Source organism: Meles meles, chromosome 13 (assembly GCF_922984935.1).
Source record: "Meles meles chromosome 13, mMelMel3.1 paternal haplotype, whole genome shotgun sequence".
Lineage (NCBI taxonomy): Eukaryota > Metazoa > Chordata > Mammalia > Carnivora > Mustelidae > Meles > Meles meles.
The window spans coordinates 79374271-79380583 of NC_060078.1; positions in this window are offsets into that span (position 1 = coordinate 79374271).

Below are 6313 nucleotides of genomic sequence, written 5' to 3' on the forward strand. Positions count from 1 at the left end.
CCTGAGCCGAAATCAAGAGTCAGAGGCTCAACCAGCTGAGCCACCAGGCGCCCCATCAATACAGTGTTGAAGTAGTGTCCAGTGTACTGGACACGTGACCTTTGGCTGTGTTAATTCAGTAAGCATTTAGTTACTGTTAACAGAATTAATATAACCTGTTCATTCATTGTAGAAATGTTTAGATAACAACATGTAAAAAATGAGTTGTACTATTACACAATCCTACAGTAGGAGATAACATTTCGGTTATCCAAAATCCATCTTTCAGAATTTTCTGTGAGTAACCAGTTTTGTTAACTACATCAAATGATGAAAAGCCTGGGTGAACATATTTGGAGATTATATGGATGGTGTGATGTATGGTACATGCCATGTGTCCCGTGGCATTTACTTTGAGGAGGTAGCCTAGGTGTACTTTGAAGTAATGGGTGGCTGACCGTCTCCTAGAGCATTTGAAGCATGAATGCAAGAGATCTTACAGGTGTGGCCGAGAGGAGCCTGGTGCTGGAGAATTCATGACAGATGGATTTCAGATTTGGACCCTTCCCGCCCATTGTCATTCATACTGGGCAGGTGCTCCAAATGACTGGTGACAGTTTGAAAGTGAGCTGCTTCTCACACGGCCTCGTTCTTCGGCTGTTCCAGAGTGAGAGGCTGCAGGTGCCTGTTTACTACAGCTAAGATGCTCCTGAGTAAGACCGGGGCCGTGTAATGTGCAGTTTCAGAACATTTGGGGCACAGGGAAGAACCTTGGCTTATACACTTCATGTATTAGGCAGAGTCTCTCATTTGTTTCTTGCCTTTTTTTTTTTTTTTTTTTTTTAGATTTTATTCATTTGACAGATCACGAGTAGGCAGGGCAGCAGGGAGAGGGAGAGAAGCAGGCTCCCCACTGAGCAGAGAGCTCGATGTTGGGCTCTATCTCAGTACCCTGGGATCATGACCTGAGGCGAAGGCAGGTGCCTTACCGACAGAGCCACCCAGGCGTCCCTCTTGCCTTATTTTTAATATTTTATTTATTTGACAGAGATCACAACTAGGCAGAGAGGCAGGCAGAGAGAGAGAAGGAAGCAGGCTCCCCATGGAGCAGAGAGCCCGACGCGGGGCTTGATCCAGGACCCTGGGATCATGACCCGAGCCAAAGGCAGAGGCTTTAACCCACTGAGCCACCCAGGCGCCCCTCTTGCCTTATTTTTAATTGCCACCTCATTTAAGGTTGTGAACAAATATTTAATGCCTCTTGTATGTATGCCAGGCGCTGTGCTAGGTGCTGAGGCTCCAGTGGTAAGTAGGGTAAAGTCCCTGTTCTCCCTGATGGGTTTCCACCAGTCTGGGGCAGGGATTGTGGCTGGCAGTGACGAGCATGCAGACAGTTACAACTGACAAACGCTAAGATGCCATACTGTGACTGAGTCCTGCTTTGAAGCACTTGAATGACCTTTGGTCCTTACATCCGCTATCCTCTCAGGGAAGGGGGCGTTCTAGTTTTGTGATTCTTCTTAAATCTAAGGTCACGTCACTGGTTAATAATGCAGATACTATGCCAACCTGGGCACCGGGAAAAGCAGCTCAGACAGAAGGCCCTTGTTAAGAATTTTCTAGTTAGTACTTTAAAAAGGAAAGAGTGTACCAAGGTAGTGTAGAGTCTTAGAGTCTGTCACCTGTGTGGCCTGTTAGCCCTCCAGAATTGGGTCTGCTAGTTTACTGGGTCAGGCAGCACGACGAGACAGCTTGAGTCTTGACTCTAGCCTTTGAACCTGACTTGGAATCCTAACTTTCTGCTTCATTGATTGCATCACTGGCCAAGTTAATTCCGGAGCCAACTTCAGCATCTGTAAAATGGAGAAAATACCTAATTCGTGGAGTTAGAAATGAGTGTGTAACATGTTTCTGAGGGTGTATCTGACAAAGTCAATAAATAGCAAATCCTTGCTCCCTTAGATAAAAAAAAAAAAAAATCTGTTGCTCTCATTTATTAGCTGACTTTTGGGTTTTTTTCCTTTTTAGTAGATTAATACAGTTCTCATGTATCTGTAGGATTCCTCGTTCTTAAGTTTGCCAGTATATATATTGTTTTAAAAAACTGATAAGCTTTTTCAAGCATTCAGAAAAACAGTCACAAGCCCACCATCCAGATTTTACAAAGTTAATATTGCCATCTTTACTTAATTGCTTATTTTTACTATAAAGCTTTGCACATACTTGAGGCCTCATTTGTACCCTCTCACCCCATTCCCACCTTTCTTAAGAGTTGTACCCTTTTATGACTTTAGGCTCATGTGGTATTTAAAAAACATACATTTTTTTAAAGACTTTTTAATTTATTTGACAGAGACAGGGAATACAAGCAAGGGGAGTGGGAGAGGGAGAAGCAGGCTTCCTGCTGAGCTGGGAGCCTGATGTGGGGCTCGATCCCAGGACCCTGGGACCATGACCTGAGCCGAAGGCAGACACTTAACAACCAAGCCACCCAGGTGCCTCCAAAACATACATGTTTTTAAGTTGCAGAAATGGGGGGCGTCTGAGTGGCTTAGTCGGTTAAGCATCTGCCTTCAGCTCAGGTCATAATCCCAGGGTCCTGGGATCAAGTCCCACATCAGCCTGTCTGTTCAGCAGGGAGCTGCTTTTACCTCTGCGTAGTGCTCTGCCTGCTTGTGCTCCTCTCTCCTTCGGCTCGGGTCGTGATCTCAGGGTCCTGGGATCGAGCCCCTGCGTGGGGCTCTCTGCTCAGCGGGGAGCCTGCTTCCTCCTGTCTCTCTGCCTACTTGTGATCTCTCTCTCTGTCAGGTAACTAAATAAAATCTTTAAAAAAAAAAAAAAAGTTGCAGAAATGGTATACTGTTTCTATCCTGGAATGAGCCTGCCCCTATTCTCCATCAAGTGTGGTTAAAAAAAATGTAGAAGGAAAAGGGCAAAGAGGATCATTTGTAGGGAAACAGCAAAGCAGCAAGGTTGTAGAGTGGAGTGACTGAGCGAGTGCCCCCTTTCTCCTAGGAGTGAGATTAGCCACCATCTTTCACTTGGGAAACAACTTACTTAAGCTATAAGGTCTATACAGCAGTTTCCTTTAAAAAATGGCCCCTGGCTGCCTCCATTGCTTTGGAACTGGCACAGAGAAACTCGCTGTTGAGCGTGGTGCCCACAAATGCGCACTGGACCATTGAGTACAAAGGTACTTTTCCCTTGATCAAGGGTGTGTTGCAACAATGCTTATATATATTTTTTAATTTTTTAAAAAAAATTGTGGAGCCCAACATGGGGCTTGAACTCATGACCCTCAGATCCAGACCTGAGCTGAGATCAAGAGTTGGAGGCTTAACTGATGCAGCAACCCAGGCGCCCCAACATTGCTTTCGTTTTTGAAGGATGCCCACAGAACTTGTGGGGTTGTCGTGGGGTGTTGGCTTCTTAGTTGGGAAGTACTTTATATCCTGAGGGAAGAAATCCAAAGGTACAGGCGGCACTGTGATTTATGGCGAGCTGTCACGAGGCAAGTACAACACGAGTTAGCCTGCCCGATTAATATAATTTAGGATTTGGCAACGGGCTTTCAGAACCTTACATTAAATGAAAAGCACTTGGTTTTATTTTGTTGTTTTGCTCTCCGTGAATGCGCCACTGGTGGTCTGACTTTCCCGAGTCACCCGACTTGAGCAGAGAGATGGGAAAAGAAATGTTTTGCTTTCCTTAGCTTTAATGCAGCAGTGTGTCACGCTGAAGGAGTCGAGGGCTCATTTCCAGTGGTTTATTCCACTAACTAATTCCCCACGAAGTATTCTTTCACCTCTGACCATCCCGGCCAGCAAACCTGAGGAAGCCATACAGGGTACACCCGGGCGTCTGGGAAGGCCCGAAGTTTGCTTTTCCAGTGTCGTAATGAAGTACCTTTCAGCCCCTTTATAGGACTGTGTTACAGGCTATTGCAGTAATTTAAAACCTATGTACCTAGACTCCTGACCTTGTTATAACATCACTTTATAATTCTCAAAATACTCGGCTCTTGAAGATTTTCTTAGTACCAGCCATGTATTCTTAAAGAGGCCAGACGATTTGTCTTCAGTGCTTTATTAGCCATATCTCCTCGGCTGGTGACGCCCGACGTTCTTAGGAAATCGCCTGACAGAAATCACTCCGCTCCCTCCTTATTTCACGGCTTACCCTAGCAGTCCTTTATCAGCGTTCGCCCATTTACGGGGATACCCGGGGTCGGAGTAATGGCCGTGCGCACCTCCAGCTTCCGGTGTGGCGGAGGCTCGGCGGCAGGTTCACGGTTAGTTCATGGCGGGGGGGGGGGGGGGGGGGGGGGCCTGGGGAGACCGGGGAGGAGCCCGGCTTCCGGTCCACGGCCCAGGGAACCGTAGTCCTTGCCGCGGCGCGCAAGCGTGTTGACAGCCACTGCGCGCGCGTTGCGCTTTGTCCTGTATTTCTGTCAGCTGAACGCTGACTTCAGTTACTAGCAGAAGTCTGGAACAGGCCCTGTTCATTGACAGCTTGGTCCTCCCTCGACGGCCCGGCCTTCTGCTTGTGTTGGGTGAGGGTGGTGTTAGATGTACTTGTGAAGGTTGGACTTGGCCTTCGCTTTGCACTAACGCGTTCCGTTCCAAAGCTGCTCCTGCGCAGGGCCCACCGTTAGCCACGGTTTTATTTTTGACTCTAGCCTGAAGCTATTGAAGAGGAAGAGACATCTCATTTGTTTGGACTTCACTAACAGAGAATTTGTGATAAATTGACTTGACTTAGGAGAAAAAGCAAATGAGGTCAGAGGGGATATATTTAACTCCTGAAAGGTGAGTTCTTCATGGCGGTTTAGCACTTTGGTAGCGATAGTGGTAATGTTGGATCTGGGCATCGAACAGGACTTCTGCCTGGAGACGCTTGAGGACCCGTCCCCATTCCAGAGGCTGGGCACGTGTCATGTTTCTGGAGAAACACTTTTGGCCAAAAATGGCGAAACAGTTTGATTTACCCGAGACCTCTAAGCTGGTGATTGGGGACAAACCTGTGGAAACATGCAGAGACCGGCTTCTTGGGATTACTTGGGAAACAGTAGGACTAACCTGAAACTTAAATTGGGCTATCAAGGCAAAATTTTACTTTGGCCACCAACGAGAACTTTAGAAAAGTTGAGAGCCAGGAGAGAGGCTTATTTCTGTTTCCTCTTTGGACAGCATTTAGACCTCTCTCCGCAGGTTTCTTGATTGATTTCATCTTTTTGTGGTTTTTCCTTGACTAGAGCTTCTTACTGAAGTGGATGAGAAAAAAAATAAATAAATTAGAGAAAGTTCTTTTTAATTCTTGATGCTTTGAGCATATCTAATTGTAGATTTGGACTTAAAGAGACAAAAACTCCTGTAAGAAGTTCTCCCGTTTTGGCAACTCGCGGCAACAGAGGTAAGGGGACATGTTGGAAGGGGCGACAGCTGTTCTGGAGGCTATGCCTATGGTGGTTGTGGGTGGAATTGTCATTACTTTTGGCAAAAGGGGATTCGTCTTTGTTTTTCTTAGCCCTGGAGAAGTGCAAAGATCAGGAATTAGAAACTGAAGAAATCAGTTTGAAACAAGCCTCCTTGGGCCTCTCTCAGAGCTTGCTGAGTGAGGGCTCTCCAAATCCTTGGACATCTGGAGAACGGAGATTTGAAAAGCTTCTTCAGGTCCGGCCTCTTACCGAATGTTGACAGCCTCATAGAAAACATTGAGTCGTGGCCATTCTAATGGAACCATCCATTACTGCCAAGTACCTGCTGGAAAAAATATCAGAGTCTTTGACAATAGCGTCCTCATCCTCAGCGATCAGAAGCCTATGCCCGGCTGCGTGTTAAAATGACGCATCATTCGAGGTCTTTTGGCCGCTGTGTAGAGCTAATCATCAGATCTATAATTCAGGGGATACAGTCCTTCATTTTTTCCCGCCTCTGTTCCTCTCTCACTTCCTTCTCTTTTCTCCTTCTTTCCTTCAGTCAGCGGACTGATAATAAAAGGCATTTGTGTAGAAGTTGACTTAGGAAAATAGGGCCATTGGTGGATTTTTGAAATAAGATGCCCAAGACACCATTGTGCCTTTCGGTCCAGGCGGTTGGGGGGTGGTGCTGGGTAACTCAGCCCATTGTGTGCGTTACGCCGTGAAATCATTGGGCCGTTTGGGAGCACAGTGAAAGAGCACGTTTTCCTTTCTGTACATGAAAACACAGAAACACAAGCATTGTGGAGGGATTCTGCCAGATAGTAGCGTAGGAGATCCTTTCATTCCTACTTCTCAACAGGGCTCATGATAAGCAGAACATGCCTCTGGCCTACCTTTCAGGGTGCCGTGGGG